This window comes from Chiloscyllium punctatum, chromosome 38 (genome assembly GCF_047496795.1).
Source record: "Chiloscyllium punctatum isolate Juve2018m chromosome 38, sChiPun1.3, whole genome shotgun sequence".
NCBI classification, from domain to species: Eukaryota; Metazoa; Chordata; class Chondrichthyes; order Orectolobiformes; family Hemiscylliidae; genus Chiloscyllium; species Chiloscyllium punctatum.
The window spans coordinates 32383950-32403177 of NC_092776.1; positions in this window are offsets into that span (position 1 = coordinate 32383950).

The following is a 19228-nucleotide window of genomic DNA, read 5'->3' on the forward strand; positions in this document are numbered from 1 at the left end:
AACCAGGGCATACAGCAACTTCATGGTTCTCTTGCTGTTTTCGTTTAATAAACCACCACCAAATCACCCGTGTCATCAATTAAACAGTTAACGATTTAAGGTCACTGATGAACCAGGGGCAATACAACTAAAATCGGAGAGGCTACGGAAAGAGGAAGGGACTAAATACAAATGGAGTTGAGGGAGAAGTAATACCCGCTGCTCTCTAAAGGGCATTGGTGAACACAAACGTATCCATGGAAGAGGGGAAGGCAGTCGGGAATGATGACCTTTTCCCAGCCTGTTGCTTAGAACTATTGATGGATAGTTTGACCAGGCCCAGGAGCAGATCCATGAGGAGGGCTTCCAACTGGCCCATGTCCCCCTCTGTACAGGGTGTCCAAACATCAGGAGGTGGAGTTGAAGTGCAGCCAAAACAATGGTAACAGATTTGTTCAATAACTAAACAGGGGATATTCTCTTGTTACTGACCATTATTAAAAAGCTAAACCACCTGACATTTTTGTCATAGCTGCAGTGGAGATCTGCTTTCTATTTGGTCTTAATGATTTCTATTGGAACCAATTGCAGTTCCAATATTTGACAGAAGAAAATACAGGGTGAAGTATAATAGATTGTTTGATGAAAAATATTTTGTTGCTTGTAAGATTACAACAGTGTTTTGACTATTCTGTCTCTCCTGTCTTTTTATTTTATTCATACACAGGAGCGGGTGTCACTAGCTAGACCAGCATTTTATTGACCATCCTAATTGCTCAGAGGGCAGTTAAGAGTCAACTACATGGCTCTAGGTCTGGAGTCACATGTAGGCTAGACCAGGTAAGGGTGACAAATGTTCTCCCCCCAAGGACATTTGTGATCGAGATATGTTTCCCCCCCAAACAATCAATAACAGATTCATGGTCATCATTTGTCTTCTAGTTTAAGAGTTTTGAAAAAGAAACAAATTCAATTTCTATTCTGTGCCATGGTAGGATTTGAGCCCACGTGCCCACATTAACATGGCCTCTGGATTAGTCGGGCTGGAGATAATACCACTAAGCCATCACTCCCTGAGAGGAATCTTGCCTGACCCTTTTTGTAATCAAAGTTTTATGGTGTTGTTAAAAGATTTAACGCAACTCAAAAGAAATGATATGTCACATGCTTTGAACCACTAAATGGAATTGTTAAGTACTCAGTTACTTGAAGTTAAGCTCATCACCTTCATTGTAAGTTCTTTGCAATGGCTTGTATTTCATCAATGTACATGAATTTCTGACATGAAAAGGTATCCATTTTAACCATTTGTTGAAATCTAATATAGCCTTGTATTACATCATAGGTAGACCCTTCCACAAACAAATACATATGGCTGAATATCTTTTTAATTTGCTGCACCTGAGTACATCTGGGTACAAAATATTGGACTGCCGCTTGAGCAAATACAGAACAAGACATTTTACTGTAACATTACAATTTGTGCACAGTGTGCAAAACCAAGATTATTCCCAATTATTATCCCCAGTGATAACAACCAGCAGACCAGGTTCAAGTAATGAATTCAACTTTAAATGCAACTACATGAAAATAGATAACTCTTCCCCGAGCTTATTTCAATATTTGCCATGGTATTCATGGGGCAAAAAATATTTGTCAGTTGTCTCTGGTTCTCCATTATACCAGCTCCTACTATAACATTATCCTGTTAGTCTCCATGAGAGGCTTACGCTGGAACAGATCTGACATCCCACTTTAGTGAAGAAGAGAATTTTAACATGGCCGGAACTATGGAAGTAGTTGAATTTAAATTCCACAATCAACTGCAATTGAAAAGATTAGTCTGGATTTCTGAATGACAAGTCCAATGACATCATAAATATGTTATCATCAGCACTTAATTATGCCAAAAAAGAGTTACACTCTTTAACTTTAATAATTGATAGTATTTGGCCTGGATTCTCCAATGGCCAGTGTAAATTCGAGTTTCACATGGAGACTATTAAGAATCCCCATCCTAACACTCTGAAAGAATTGCACAGGAAATTGAAGTTTCCACTGGGAATTCCTATATGCCTGAAACCCTCTGAAACTCCATTTAAGTAAAGTAAAATAGTCACTCATGAAACATTAAACTATTAAATACATATTCTAACTCCTGAATAACTATTAAACTGATCCCACACTTACCAAGGTACACCTCTCCCTAGCCCAACAACCACCCCTCATTTCCCCTTGTGCCTGGCCCCTCCTCTCCTGATAGACTCAGCCTCCTCTTCTCTGCCCAGTGACCCAATTGCCCTCACCCATCGAGGACTCCATCCCTGGCACTCATCACACCCCTTTTTACCAACGACCCAACATGACAATCCCCCTGTATCACTGACCCACCCCGGTCCGACCTGACCTATCACTCTTCTGCCTCTCATTTGACCTGATCTGATTTCCTTTCTCCCTCTGCCAGATCCAACCCCTCTGCAACACCTACCCCCAGCTCCTGCCCAACTTGACCTGACCGAACCCCCCAGATCCAAGATCCACATTTACCCCCTGTCACCGGATCCAATTTCTCTCATCCACCCTGAACGATGCTAAACACAGCATCACTTACCTTGCCACCTTGCACCCTACCCCTACTCATCTGGTCTCCTACCCCTGGCACACTACTTCCTCCACAGTTGGCATACTTCTCAGCTGGAATCCCATTTATTTGGGTCCTTTTCCCCCTACCTACACAACTGACTTAACCTAGCACCATATACCCATATCCATTTGGCACCCTAAATTTTCAGCAACCTACCATCACAATCCTTGGAAAATCCAACTCAGTACATTTAACTTATTATGAATCATATTTCTGGCAATTTAATAATTTAAAACACAATGCTTATTGTAAGTTATAACAATGACCTGCACTTGCATTCCACATAGCTGTACACTGCATACATTTTACATGCACAATGGTAGGATTGCAAATGGCTTTAACGTGCAAGTGCATGTTTGATGATATTACCTCATGAAGGACCTTCCGTCCACAGGATTTGAATCTGCATATTGGGACAGAAGAGAAAAACAGTGACACTGCCTACTCTGAGGGTGGTGCAGCCATTTTCCATTTCTGGTTTCATTTTGGAGTAGAGACGACATGGCACCAACTGGCACAATGAGTCACAGCATCTGCCTCATAATCAAGGGGATACCCAAATCTCCATGGCCGTTTTGACCTGACACTCCTTGAACAGCCTGTCAGTACTGATCTCTTACATGTTTCCATACAACTCCACTCTCATTCCCACCTCAAAGCCCTTTTCCTATAGTTTAGTCCAGTTACTATCATGATGCATACTTCTCCCATCAAGGACACAGTGATAATGACTGCCAATTACCATCCCCTGCACAATTAAAGTGCAGAAATATGCTGTACGTGGATTGGAGATATGCCGCGATAAAGCAATGAGGCTGGCATGTGTCAAATGCCAAGGTTCATGGACGTGGTATACATGTGATCATTGCCCATGGATTGTGATCTGAGATGTTAGTGCCACAGTCTCAATTAGAGGTTCAGCAGAGCAAGTGGTGAGCTGGTGTGGCCAGGTGCCTGTTCTGACTTTCATGTCAGGAATTCATGGCATCTAGTTTCTACCGAGCAGGTGACAGAATGGGAAGCTGTGTATTAATAAGGTGGGATCAAGTATTAATTAGGCTGTTAATAAGTGACAGTTAATGTAAAAACGTCTCTCACCACACATTGGTGACAATCTCATGTTGACATTGAAAACTTGGTTGGAAAATGAGACCTTTTGGTTTTGATGTCGAGAAACCCCTGTATGTTCAGGGGCTGGGAAGAGTCTGCCCTGAGTAACTGAACCTGCAAGTGCACACCTGAGCCATGCACATCAGGAAAGCTCCAGGTTTTATCCATAAAACCTTTTTATTTACCAAACATCCAAACTTCCTGCTTCAGTTCTGTATTAAGTGCTTTAAATTTTCTACATTCAGTGTTATGTGGTAGTCTACTCCATTGGCGATGTGTGAAGCAGGGGGTCAGCTAACTTATTTCTATGAAGTAAGTTTAATTTATTGTTGTCACATGTACTAAAATACAGTGAAAAGTGTTGTTTTGCATGCTAAACAGGTAGGTTATACCATACCATACACTACCATCAGGTAGCAGAACAGAATGCAGAATATAGTGTTACAGCCGCAGAGAAGGTGCAGAGAGAGAGATCAGGTTTACATTTGAGAAGTCCGTTCAAAGGTTTGATAACAGCAGGGAAGAAGCTGTTCATGAATCTCTTCGTAAGTGTATTCAAACTTTTAATATCTTCTGCCTAATGGAAGAGGGTGGAGGAGAGTATAACCGGAATCGGAGTAGCCTTTGATAATGTTGGTTGCTTTCGAGAGGCAGCAGGAAGGGTAGATGGAGTCAATGAATGGAAGGCTAGTTTGTGTGATGGACTAGACTGTGTTCATGGCTCTCTTCAGTTTCTTGCGGTCTTGGGAAAAGCAATTTCCATACCACGCTGTGATGCCTCTGGATAGGATGCTTTCGTGCATCTATAAAAATGGGTAAGAGACATTGTGGACATGTTGAATTACCTGAGCATCTTAAGGAAGTAGTGACATCATTTTGTTTTCTTGACTATTGCATTGATGTGGGTGGACCAGAACAGACACTCCGAGAAACTTGACACTCTCGACTATCTCCACCTCATCACCACTGATGCAGACAGAAGCATGTCCTCCACTCCTCTTTCTGAAGTCAATGACTAGCTCCTTCATTTTGCTGACACTGATGGAGAGTTGCTGTTATTATATTTATACGGAGTCCTTGCAATAAAATTAAACTCAGTACTGGTACAGGATACATGATCATTTGGGGGGAATGAAGTCAGGAAGTGAATTTTAACCAAGAGCACTGAGGATGGAATGAGCATGGAAGTCCCATCACCACAGCTGAACCTTTGTGGTTCAAGTATGAAAACATGAAAAATATCTCTGCTGTACTCAGACCACACATGTTGTATTCAACTCAATGCAAGATGCAACCAATTCATAATGTTAGCATTTCAGGAATTCATAGCTGCCAATTCAGAAAAGTCAAGAAGAGTGAAAAATGCCTCTTCTTTCTTTGTCACATCTAAGCCATTTGCAAATTGGATGTTAATATTGCCAAATTGCAAAACAAATTAAAACTTCTTGTTGAGAAATCAGCAACTTGAGCAGCATTGAGTTTCCATGTGGCCTGTTTTCAGTAGTTTGTATTATATTTGTAGTTGAATATGGCTGTTCTGTCATTGATTGCTTTGCTGAAATGCATTTCTATGACATCTATCTGCAGGGCCTTTCCAGTCATTGCCTCCTATACCTGAAATCTTAGCTCAAATGAGTTTAGATTGATTTAAATAAAACATATATTCTTGAAGCATGAGCTGGAACTATGCTGCTTCATAATGCAACAAATTGGTGACTGACCTCCAACCCCATGTGTGCATCTTAAATAAGTTATACAGTTGACTACAAGACTGGCATAGAGGCATTGACAACCACACATATAACTTACAAAGGAGTTACTCTGACTTGGACATAAGTGGATCAGTTAGATCATTATTTTGTCTCGGCACACATTCTTATTGAGTGACACAATCATCATTATTACACATAAAAAGGAAAACTGCAAAACTGTACAGAAGTTTTGCCAGCAGGTAAGAAGTGAAGAAGATAAGCCACTACTTTGATAGTAGACTTTTCACCATAACATCCTCGTCTGACAAAGGATCTTGACCAAAAATCTTGACACGCCTTCTCTTTCCAGATGGAGACTTAAAGGTTTCAAGTTTTATGTCACGTTCATGTCAAGAAAACGGACAAAAGACTCAATATTGTCTGAATCCAAGCACCCCTTTCAACTGAGGCAGCCATGAATGAGGGACTGAAATCAATCAATGACATCATGAAACCATTGGCCTGCCAAGCTGAGCTGTTAGATAATGTACTTATACTTGTGAAAGCACTTTTGATTACTCACTGTCGCTGTTTTAATCAGATTCAATTCCAGATGGATCATTGCAGCAGCAAGAATTGTGTAAACAACTTACAGTATTAAGCAGAAAAATAATTTACATTGTTCTATTTTTAGAGCCTTAGGGATAAATGTTTCAATATAGTGTTAGAAAATTTTACTTGCTTTCTGATAACTCATAAAGTAAGCAGGGAACAATTACCAGGGAAATACCAAGTTCAAAAGCTTACAAATCATTCTAAACAATTCAAGCCATCACTATTGGCAACTGAGCAGGGTGTGGTGCAGAATTTTATGTCTTGCAACAGACATTGTGTGAAATTAAAGTCTAATTTGTACACATTTTTTTTTGCATTTTTGTAACAACATGTTGCAATAGTATTAATACGCGGAACAGTTTCTATAATGAAAAATAATACCTGAAAATGTAAATAGATAAGTGAAAGGATTTGACTAGTAAGACAGAAAATACTAAATTAAAAAAAAGCTTGCAATTATATATTTTTTCTCATCAGAATATCTCCAAGGACTCACACAGTTAATTTTTTATTGATGTAAAAGAGTGTATTGATACAGTTAAGCAGGCTAACATGACTGTCATTCTGTGTTATCATTAGCAATGAGATAAGTGATAAATTAACCTTTCTCATTCATGGTGCTTATTTGGAGGAGGATCATTGGCCAGGCTTCTGCTTCGTATATAATAATGCTTTGGATCTTTACTATTGGACACAAGCAGCTGACATCTCCTCAGAGGGGTAACTCCTCCAATAGTGCAGTGCTTGTATGCACTCTACAACAGTGGCACAGCAAATTGCACCCTTAAATCTTGGAATGGGAATTATATCCACTATACTCAGGGATGGCAAAATAAATTAAGATGAACTATGTAGAAAATAAAGCAGCTCAGGATTTCTTTGATCATTGGGTCTGACCCTGATTTTTCTTTCAACTGAATATGTTAGAGGGAATAAGGTCACATACAAACAAACTATGTACAGGCAGACTAGGTTAGGTATTAGCTGGTTCCTCTTTTCTCAAATAATAGTAGACCTGTGGAATAGATTGTAAGTTCATGCAGCAGGTGCTGATTTGTGAAATGCACTGAAGGGAGAGAAAGAAAGTGCAAAAGATGTTCCTAGTTCTGCCTAAGATTGAAATCACTATGTACAAGGGATGTAAATCAGGGCCGAAGTGACTTCCTGGAATAGTTCTAATGACCAAAAGCAGTCAAGGAGGATTATAGAGTCAGAGAGTTGTAGACATGTGCAAAATGGAAACAAACCCTTTGTCCAACTGGTCCATGCTGACCAGATATTCTAACCTAATCTCATCCCATTTGCCAGCACTTACCCTAAATCCCTCTAAATCCTTCCTATTCATATATCCATCCATGTCTTTTAAATGCTGTAATTATACCAGCCTCCACCACTTCCTCTGGCAGCTCATTCCATAATCATACCACCTTCTGTGTGAAAATGTTGCCCCTTAGCTCCCTTTTAAATGTTTCCCCTCTCACCACAAACCTAATCCCTCTAGTTCTGGACTCCCCCACCCCAGGGAAAAGACCTTGTCTATTTACCCTATCCATGCCCCTCATGGTTTTATAAATCTCTATGAGGTCACCCCTCAGCCTTTGCTCTCCAGGGATAACAGCTCCAGCCTATTCAGCCTCTTACTATAACACAAACCTTCCAACTCTAGCATCACCTTTCAAAATCTTTTCTGAACCTCTCAACTTTCACACCATCTTTCCAATAGAAGGGAGACTAGAATTGCACACAATATTCCAAAAATGATCTAACCAATGTCCTGTGCAGCCACAACATGACATTTCAACTCCTACACTCGATGCTCTGACCAATAAAGGAAAGCATACCAAACACCTTCTTCACTATTCTATCTACCTGCGATCCTACTTTTGAGGAGTTATAAACCTGCACTCCAAGGTCTCTTTGTTCAGCAACACTCCCCAGGACCTTTATTTATTTTTATAAGTCCTACCCTGATTTACTTTTGAAAATGCAGCACCTCACATTTATCTAAATTAAACTCCAGCTACCACTCCTTGGCCCATTGGCCCATCTGATCAACATCCCGTTGCACTCTGGAGTAACCTTTTTCGTTGTCCTTTACACCTCCAATTTTGGTGTCATCTGCAAACTTAGTAACTATGCTAGATTTTTCACCACCCACCCTGCCTCCACACTCCCAGTTCCTAATTTGCCTGAAATTTTGCATAGTATTTTGTCTTGGTGAGATTTCATAGTTGTGAATTGTTATGGAGTGTTCTGTGTTATGATTCGTAAGACACCATAAATATAGAGGACAAAATAGATTGGCTTTCCTTGACACGCTCATAGTTTGCATCAACTATTTTGATACTCCCTATTGGTGGAATTCTCTTCACTTCAGGCATTTTATTCTTGATACTTCTGATATTCATGTACATATATCCAATTGTGGATTATCTCTAACTCCTTATTAAAGATGTCAGATTAATCTATGTATCTCCAGATTCCTACGTTAATCCTCATCTGTTACATAGAGGGCAATTATCACTCTTTGATCAGATTCATCGAGAATTAGTTTCCTCCTTGCCTTCTGCATCAACTTATCTAGTTTAAATAATTATTATGAGGGTTCACATCAAACTGTATTTTCTGGTTGACCTGGCTAATTTATCAAACAGATACACCTACACAGTTAGAATTGAAAGTTAAACATACAATTGATGCATTCCACCAGCAGCCCTGAGGTGGATAGTTACTACGTTTGCACTTTTTTAACCTTACAGTAGAAGTTGAGAATTAAGCTAGAGATCTCTGTCGTGGCTTGGGGATTTGAATGCATGAGCTCCTCCATTGAGAGAGTGTCAACTGCTCGGCATTATGAAGAGTTGGTATAGGAACAGTATGTTGTCAACACAGAAAGAACAACACTTTCTGTCATATGGAACACGCCATTTCAGTGATGGCTCAAAGATATGAGGAGAGGATGCCAGTCATAGTCCAGCCATGGTCTCACCAATTTTTGAAGAGCATCATGAAAGGGCTGAGTCAGTCGAAGAAACTGATGAGGGTGACACCTTTATCCCTCGCCTTTTATGCCCTGCTGACTCTGAAGCTTCACTGCATTATGACGCAGGCTGCCCCAACAACGGTGCAAGCACAGTTGCCTATAAAGGAGCCGCAAAGCCGCATCCAGAAAGAAGTTGGCATAAGGGGATCTGTGGTGAATGCCCGCACATTCATGTTGCTATACTTTATACTGAGCCACAAGGGAAGCATCATGTATGATTAGATCTGATTGTTAGGTCACATACTGTTGTTTGCAATTGATGTTATGTTATATTATGTTGTTTAGTGATGCTACTCAGATCTGTGTGCATTCATAGAAAATTGTAATAGAGAATTGAAAGAAGGTGAAGAGAGGACATGGCTTGGTGGAGACGCATCTAGATGTGGCACCTAGTTTGTGATGATGGGCGGTGGTGATGGTGGAGATCCCATGCTCTGTGGCCATTGATGGGAGTATCCAAATGTGCCCTCTGGCAGGAAATCTTGACATAATGCAAGTTCAGAATGGCAGCCACTCATGTGAAATATTGCTGGATTAGCATGGCCATTGTGGCCATGCAGGCCTGTCGATCATTATGGGCCCTGGGATGGCCTCAGCATCCTCCCTGCAATGTGTGGGCACCAGATCCCTCTCTAACACTAACCTTTGTCTGCCTCCACCTCCTCATTTTCCCATTCCTTCTCCAAGGGACAGTGGCCACAATCCCCCTTCTTCATTTAGCTCTAATTCTCTGTTCAATAAGGGACCACAATATGGAAGGATGGGGACACCACTCAGCTATCAAAAGCAATCTAAACATATTTTCAAGATGCCAACAGTCTGCTGAATGTAGCTTTGTGTTAGATGGCTCTGGTTACGGCTACTTCCCAGCTCAGACTGGGTACCAGACTGACATCAGGAGTCATGTCATTAGAGGATGTGGCTTAAGACCCTTACAATCATGTGTGAAGCTTGGACGTTGATCTAAAGATGTCTAGCACATGGGACCTCTGAAAGATCAAGAAATCATGACAGCTTTGGGGTAATCAAATACATTTCTGGAGGATAATGCAGTTATAGAGCTATAGAGATGTATAGCATGGAAACAGAACCTTTGGTCCAACCCGTCCATGCCGACCAGATATCCCAACCCAATCTAGTCCTGCCTGCCAGCACCCGGCCCATATCCCTCCAAACCCTTCCTATTCATATACCCATCCAAATGCCTCTTAAATGTTGCAATTATACCAGCCTTCACCAAATCCTCTGGCAGCTCATTCCATACACGTACCACCCTCTGCATGAAAGAGTTGCCCCTTAGGTCTCGTTTATATCTTTCCCCTCTCACCCTAAACCTATGCCCTCTAGTTCTGGACTCCCCAACCCCAGGGAAAAGACTTTGCCTATTTATCCTATCCATGCCCCTCATAATTTTGTAAACTTCTATAAGGTCACCCCTCAGGCTCCGACACTCCAGGGAAAACAGCCCCAGCCTGTTCAGCCTCTCCCTGTCGCTCAGATCCTCCAACCCTGGCAATATCCTTGCAAATCCTTTCTGAATCTTTTCAAGTTTCACAACATCTTTCCCATAGGAAGGAGACCAGAATTGCATGCAATATTCCAATAGTGGCCTAACCAATGTCCTGTACAGCTGCAACATGACCTCCCAACTCCTGTACTCAATACTCTGACCAATAAAGGAAAGCGTACCAAACACCTTCTTCACTTTCCTATCTACCTGCAACTCCACTTTCAAGGAGCTATGAACCTGCACTCCAAGGTCTCTTTGTTCAGCAACACTCCCTAGGACCTTACCGTTAAGTGTATAAGTTCTGCTAAGATTTGCTTTCCCAAAATGCAACACCTCGCATTTATCTGAATTAAACTCCATCTGCCACTTCTCAGCCCATTGGCCCATCTGGTCCAGATCCTGTTGTAATCTGAGGTAACCCACTTCGCTGTCCACTACACCTCCAATTTTGGTGTCATCTGCAAACTTACTAACTGTACCTCTTATGCTCGCATCCAAATCAATTATGTAATTGACAAAAAGTAGAGGGCCCAGCACCGATCCTTGTGGCACTCCACTGGTCACAAGCCTCCAGTCTGAAAAACAATCCTCCACAACCACCCTCTGACATTCAATGAATGAATGGAATTATTTTCCATTCAGGAATCTGCTGTCTGGTCTGAGACAATCTAACAATGGTAGCAGATTCCAATGTCTTCTTACCATACTCACTCATCCGTCTCAAAATGGATGTAGCCCCCTGCCTTACAAGATAAGGGATCCATGATCTGCTGATGGTGTGCAAGATGGTTGCCAGATCCAAGCTGATCCATGCAATGCTGCAGATGAAGCATGACTGAATATCCTGAAGGTCTTGATAGATAAAGGACTTCCATTTGGGTCACAAGGCATCAAGTCATTGTGGACCAGAATGCGAATATCCAAGACCAGTCCCCTGGAGAGAAGCAGGTCTCTTACAGCACTGACACTCTGTAATTTGTGACCAGTGTAACAAGGCCTTCTTTTCCTTTCTGTCCCTCTCTGCTGTCTTCCTGACCAGGATGATGTCTCTGCTCGGGCTTGTCCTTGTTACTCTCATTTATGCTCTGTCAACAGCATTTATCCATTCACCGCGACTTCATCATCCAAACTCAGATGCTGAGCTGATACCTTCTGCCCCTCTCTGAAGTTCCACCCTTTAAATGGTGAGAAATACAAGCCTCCCAACAAAGCAAAGACAGCAGTATACAGCACAGGATCAACAGGTGAATGTGAGTGTCTTACTGCGTCCACTGTGAATTGTTCCCTGTGGCTCTCCTAACCGCTGGCTGACTGAAATGCTGAAACTGGTCGATTCCAGACAATAGCTCCCCCACCACAATCCCATCAAAAATTGCATTGCAGTCCAAAGGTTGCTACGTTCTGTTAGCCCACAAGGGAGCAGGCTATTCTGGACCTAGTGCTATGTAATGAACCAGACTTCATAAAAAATCTTAAAGTAAGGGAACACTTAGGAAGCAGCGATCATAATATGGTAGAGTTCAGTCTGCAGTTTGAAAGAGAGAAGGCAAAATCGAATGTAATGGTGTTACAGTTAAATAAAGGTAATTATGAGGGCATGAGAGAGGAACTGACGAAAATAGACTGGAAGCAGAGCCTAGCAGGGAAGACACTAGAGCAAAAATGGCAGGAGTTTGTGGGTAAAATTGAGGACACTGTACAGAGGTTCATCCCCAAGAAGAGAAAGATTATCCAGGGAGGGATTAGACAGCCATGGCTGACAAAGGAAGTCAAGAAATCTATCAAAGAAAAAGAGAGATCCTATAAAGTGGCCAAGAGCACTGGGAAATCAGAAGATTGGGAAGGCTACAAAAATAAACAGAGGATAACAAAGAGAGAAATAAGGAAGGAGAGGATCAAATATGAAGGTAGGCTAGCCAATAATATTAGAAATGATAGTAAAGGTTTCTTTCAATACATAAGAAATAAACGACAGGCAAGAGTAGACATTGGGCCACTTCAAACTGATGCTGGAAGCCTAGTAAAGGGAGATAAGGAAATAGCAGGAGAACTTAGTAAGTACTTTGCATCAGTCTTCATAGTGGAAGACATGAGTAATATCCCAACAATTAAAGGGAGTCAGGGGGTTGAGTTGAGTATGGTTGCCATTACAAAAGAGAAAGTGCTAGAAAAGCTAAAAGATCTTAAAATTGATAAACTCCTGGCCCTGATGGGCTACATCCTAGAATTCTGAGGGAGGTGGCTGAGGAAATAGCGGAGGCGTTGGTTGAGATCTTTCAAAAGTCACTGGAGTCAGGGAAAGTCCCAGATGATCGGAAGATCACTGTTGTAACCCCCTTGCTCAAGAAAGGATCAAGTCAAAAGATGGAAAATTATAGGCCAATTAGCCTAACCTCGGTTGTTGGTAAAATTCTAGAATCCATCATTAAGGATGAGGTTTCTAAATTCTTGGAAGGGCAGGGTCAGATTAGAACAAGTCAACATGGATTTAGTAAGGTGAGGTCGTGCCTGACAAACCTGTTGGAGTTCTTTGAAGAGGTGACAAGTAGGTTAGACCAGAGAAACTCAGTGGATGTTATCTACCTAGACTTCCAAAAAGCCTTTGATAAGGTGCCACACGGGAGGCTGCTGAGCAAGGTGAGGGCCCATGGTGTTTGAGGTGAGCTACTGGTATGGATTAAGGATTGGCTGTCTGAAAAAAGGCAGAGAGTTGGGGTAAAAGGTTCTTTTTCGGAATGACAAGCGGTGTCCCATAGGGTTCAGTGTTGGGGCCGCAGCTGTTCACATTATATATTAATGATCTGGATGAAGGGACTGGGGGCATTCTAGCGAAGTTTGCCGATGATACAAAGTTAGGTGGACAGGCAGGTAGTACTGAGGAAGTGGGGAGTCTGCAGAAGGATCTAGACAGTTAGGAAGAGTGGTCCAGGAAATGGCTGATGTGAGCAAGTGCGAGGTCTTGCACTTTGGAAAAAAGAATACAAGCATAGACTACTTTCTAAACAGTGAGAAAATTCATAAAGCCAAAGTACAGAGGGATCTGGGAGTGCTAGTTGAGGATTCTCTAAAGGTAAACATGCAGATTGAGTCCGTGATTAAGAAAGCGAATGCAATGTTGTCAATTATCTCAAGAGGGTTGGAATATAAAAGCACTGTTGTGCTACTGAGACTTTATAAAGCTCTGGTTAGGCCCCATTTGGAGTACTGTGTCCAGTTTTGGTCCCCACACGTCAGGAAGGACATACTGGCACTCGAGTGTGTCCAGTGGAGATTCACACAGATGATCTCTGGAATGGTAGGACTAACATATGAGGAACTGCTGAGGATCCTGGGATTGTATTCATTGGAGTTTAGAAGATTAAGGGGAGATCTAATAGAAACTTACAAGATAATACATGGCTTGGAGAGGGTGGACGCTAGGAAATTGTTTCTGTTAGGCGAGGACACTAGGACCCGTGGACACAGCCTTAGAATTAGAGGGGGTCAATTCAGAACAGAAATGTGGAGACATTTCTTCAGCCAGAGAGCGGTGGGCCTGTGGAATTCATTGCCGCAGAGTGCAGTGGAGGCTAGGACGCTAAATGACTTTAAGGCAGAAATTGATAAAATCTTGATGTCACAAGGAATTAAGGGCTACGGGGAGAATGCGGGTTAGTGGAGTTGAATTGCCCATCAGCCATGATTGAATGGCAGAGTGGACTCGATGGGCCGAGTGGCCTTATTTCCGCTCCTATGTCTTATGGTCACTCACATCCCCATCCAAGACACCAAATTTCAAACTGCATTTGTACCTACTCCCATTCCCACCAAATGGAAATTGCAGCCCTGAACAACATGGGCTATGGTGAGAATTGTGGCAGAATCGGGTGAGAATCTGGTAAGGCTCATCTCAACATTGGGAACACATCGCTGCATCTTTTACACATCTGCCAGGCAGCAATGCAGTGAGGTCATCTGATAGATTATGGGAAACTGGGGCAATAAGAACAGTCTTCTGAGTAGGAGCACAAGGAAATTGAGGAAGCGGAACCTGATCTTGTTCATGACGGATGTCAGCTGTGTTGGGCCAAAGAAGCCTCAATGACGCCTGGTTCCTGTCAGCAGGAGCTGGATGCAGCACACCATTTGGGACTGTAAAGCAGTTGTTGGTCATGATGGAGGTGAACTGTGACCTCGATATGTTTAGCTTGCATTTACTTTTGCTGTCTGTAAATAAAACCTCATGTTTGGAACATGCATGTAATACTCTCCTCTGAGGCAATAACAAGTTGCAGGTCCCCAGTGGGCACTGGGGACAGAAGAAGGTGTTTAGTCAAGATGTAGCTAAGGACAGGTACATTGTGTGGCATGGATTAGACTGTAGCTAGAGTGAGAGAATGTAGCAGTGTCAGCCATATCGATTCTGTGCTGTGAGCAGCGTGGCTTTGTGGCTGCTGTGCTATTACAATTCTAGTTAAGAGCAATATCAGCTTTCCGGTGTTTGGCTGGGAGCACAACGGCATTTTCAAGGTGCTGTGAGTGCAAGGGATATTGGTCTTTTGGTGGATATCATAGAATTCCTAATGTGCAGAAACAGGCCCTTTGGCCCAACAAGTCCACACCGACCCGCCAAAGAGTATTCCACCAGACCCATTCCCCCTGCCCTATATTTACCCCGACTAATACACCTCACCTACACAATCCCTGAACACTATGGGATAATTTAGCACAATCAAACTACCATAACCTGCACATCCCTGGGACTACGGGACAATTTGCATGACCTCTTCACCCTAACCTGCACATCCCTGAACACTATTGGATAATCTAGCATAGCCAATTCATCCTAACCTATACATCACTGGACACTGCAGGACAATTTTCCATGGCCAATTCACCTAATCTGCACATTTTTGGATTGCAGGAGGGAACCAGAGCACCTAGAGGAAACCCACAGAGACACAGGGAGAATGTGCAAACTCCACACAGACAGTCACCCAAGGTTGGGATCGAACCCGGGTCCCTGGTGCTGTGAGGCAACAGTGCTAACCCTGAGCCACCGTGAAAGGCAAGTTCTGTTTTTTATGCAGAGGGTGGTAAGTACTTGGAAGGCACTGCCAGAGGAGCTGGTGGAGGCAGATCCAATAGCAGCTTAAGGGGCAGCTGGATGGATACACCAATAGGCAGGGAGTACAGGGGTACGGACTGCACAGAGACAAAAGGTTTTTAATTTAGAAAGGCATTGTGTGTCGGTGCAGTGCTGCGGGCCGAAGAGCCTCTTTCGGTGTTGTACAGTTCTATCATGACCAACATACCATTTGACATCTTCACTGCCTGTTGCTCCTGCCAACGCTGACATTCAGTGCTCGGTGTATGAGGGATACCCAGATCTCGCTTCATCTCCCGCTTTCCCAATCTCTTGTTCATATAGATAACAATGGACCATTCTTTTATTGTTACCCAATTGAGTAAAAACACATATTCCCACATTGCTCACCATCTGCCATGCGTCTGTCCACATCACACCAAAGCATCTCTGTATGTTCCTCACAGCTTATCCTCCCACCCAGCTTTGTGTCATCTGAAACCATGAACAAGAACATTACACAACTCGTTTCACCATCACCCCATCCCAGGACTCGATCAGACTGCATTGTGACAGGGTCCAGATGCTTAAACCGAAGAGGATGCATATCCAGGGAACTGTACAGTGCTCTAAGTGCAAGTCTAACTGAGGTGGGGGGAGGTGGTTACGGAGATCAGGGAACTGTGCAAGGTGCTCCGAGTGTGGGTCTAACCAAGGGAGACTGGGGAAATATGCACAGTGCTCTGAGTGTGGGTCTAACTGAGGGGGATACAGAGACCATGAAACTGTGCAGGGTGCTCTGAGTATGGGTCTAATCGTGGGGGATACGGATCCGGGGAAATATGCATGGTGCGCCAAGTGCAAGTCTAACCGAGGGGTTATGGAGATCAGGGAACTGTGCACAATGCTCCGAATGTAGGTCTAACTGAGGGAGACTGGGGAACTGTGCATGGTGCTCCGAGTGTGGGTCTAACTGAAGGGAATACGGAGACTGGGGAACTGTGCACAGTGCTCCGAGTGTAGGTCTAACAGAGGGGAATATGGATCCAAGAAACTGTGTGTGGTGCTCCATGTGCAAGTCTAACCGAAGGGTTCAAAGATCAGGGAACTATGCACAGTGCTCCAAATGTGGATCTAACTGAGGGAGATCAGGGAACTGTGCACAAGGTTCAAGTGTGGGTCTAACTGAGAGGAATATGGAGATTGGAGAACTGTGCTGGTGCTCTAAGTTTGGGTTGAACCAAGGGGGGATACACAGATCGGGGAACTGTGCACAGTGCTCCAAGTGTGAGTCTAACCGAGGGGGGCACGGAGATCAGAGAACTGTGCACAGTACACCAAGTGTGGGTCTAACCGAGGGGAATTCAGAGGTGTCGGGGAACTATGCACAGTGCTCCGAGTGTGTGTCTAACCGAGGGAAACCAGGGAACTGTGCACGGTGCTCCGAGTGTGGATCCAACCAAGAGGAATATGGAGACCAGGGAACTGTGCACGGTGCTCTGAGCGTGGGTCTGACCGAGTGAGAGCAGGATTTCTGCACGGTGCTTCAAGTGTGGGTCTAAGTGAGGGGGGGGGGGGGGGGGGCACAGTGATCAGGGAATTTTGCACAGTGCTCCAAGTGTGGGTCTAACAGAGGGAGACACAGAAACCAGGGAACTGGGCACGGTGCTCCCGGTGTGGGTCTAACCAAGGGGGGTTACGGAGACCATGAACTGTGCATGGTGCTCTCAGTGCATGTCTAACTGAGAGGGGTGCAGAGATCAGGGAAATCTGCACAGCGCTCTGTGTGTGGGTCTAACCGAGGGAGACTGGGGAACTGCACACGGTGCTCCGAGTGTGGGTCTAACCGAATTAATGAGATAATGTAGGTAGTTAATCAGATGAGTTTGGTGAGATACAGAGAGACATCTTGTTAGGCTTTGTGGTTATAAACTCTCCAAAGAACTTGATACAGTTGACGCTTAGCCAAAAAACGATTAAGACTTAGCCGATGTCTCTGACAAGTAACCAAACTGAATTAAGAGGTTTTGCGATATGGGAAGAATCTTACTATATAAATTTGCTAGGGATATAAATCATTTTTGTTTAATTTTAAAGCTCAGGTTGAGTTCTGATTTCATCAACTGACATTCCCATCTTTAGGTAACTACTATTGCCAGAGCAGTTAGCGAATTTTATTGAGAAACGTTGGTGTTCAAAAGGTAGCAATATTATTGGTCTCTGTCATTATCCAGTTCCAATGCCAATCAAATCCCACATAGCAACATCAGTCCATTGAAGGAGGATATTTGGGAGGTCATTGTTGGTATACCACATCACAATACCTGCTTAAACATGCTGAAAATGTTACGTTTTGCTAGTTTTATCATGAAAAAAACATTGCTTTAAAAATGTATCTGTCTGCATAACCTTTCTCTTTCTTTTTGCAGCCTCTGCTCGATTAAATGTCAGCAATGACAGATAGCGGTCGATTAACTGAAAGGGCAGGTTTTTACTTTAATAAAAAATGAAGTCTGGTGAACTGTTCGACAGTATATCATAAAGATAAGAATGTGTACAAAATATTCTCTGCTTGGTTCTGTCTAATATTATTGCATCATTAATTATTTTTATTACAGTACAGGCAGAGACTGCCTACTGCAGAGGACAGTAATGTATTCATAAGCTGTAAACCATTTTACTATTGATGCTTGAAAGAACTGCAGTTTTACACAATTTTTCCAGCTTTAGGATAGTCTTCCAGTCCCCAAACAGAATGATATATGTGAGTTCTAGAAATTACTTTCCATTCTCATCAAAGGAAGATAAACTTACATTTTTATAACACCTTTCATGACCTCAAGACTTTCCAAAGCACTTTACAGTCAGTTAAACACTTTTGAAGTATAGTTAAAGTTGTAATGTAAGGATTGTGGTTAAGTGAAGAATGGCAATCTTAAAGGAACTGAACACTTTCCCCTGTTGTGATCATTGGCAAAATCAAACACTTCCAAGCCACTTACAGCCACTGTTTGGATGTAATATAGAGACCTGACATGCTGTCCAATAGGTGCAATGGAACCTCATGAACACCATTCCCCACACGTAGCTTTCACTTCCATTTGCTACTCTTAGCTGGCTGAATGAATTGGGCAATTTGTGCAAAACTGTAGTCAAGTTTACATGTGGACTTTGACTGTTACGAGATCTAATTTGAAGCTGTTCAAACTCATTCCTTTCAGGAGAATTAACAGATCTCCTGAAAAGGATGCATATGATTTAATTTTGGTAAAGAATGAAAAGCAAATCTAATTGTTGATTAGATTGTGAAATAATCAATTCTATTACTAGAGAAATTCTGTTTTTCAAACATTGTATTTTAATTTGAAACCCCAACAAGAATATTTCTGTTCTTTGGTTAACAGTCCCATAGTTCAAATCTATCAAAGAAAGACAATCAAAATGATTTACATCTAGCTGTCATCGGCTACAGTGCAGTTGCCAATTGCAGTATTTTTCTGAATTCTATTCACTGGTGCAATGGAATGAGTAGTGTTCAAATCATTCAGCAAAAATAAATGTATATTTATTA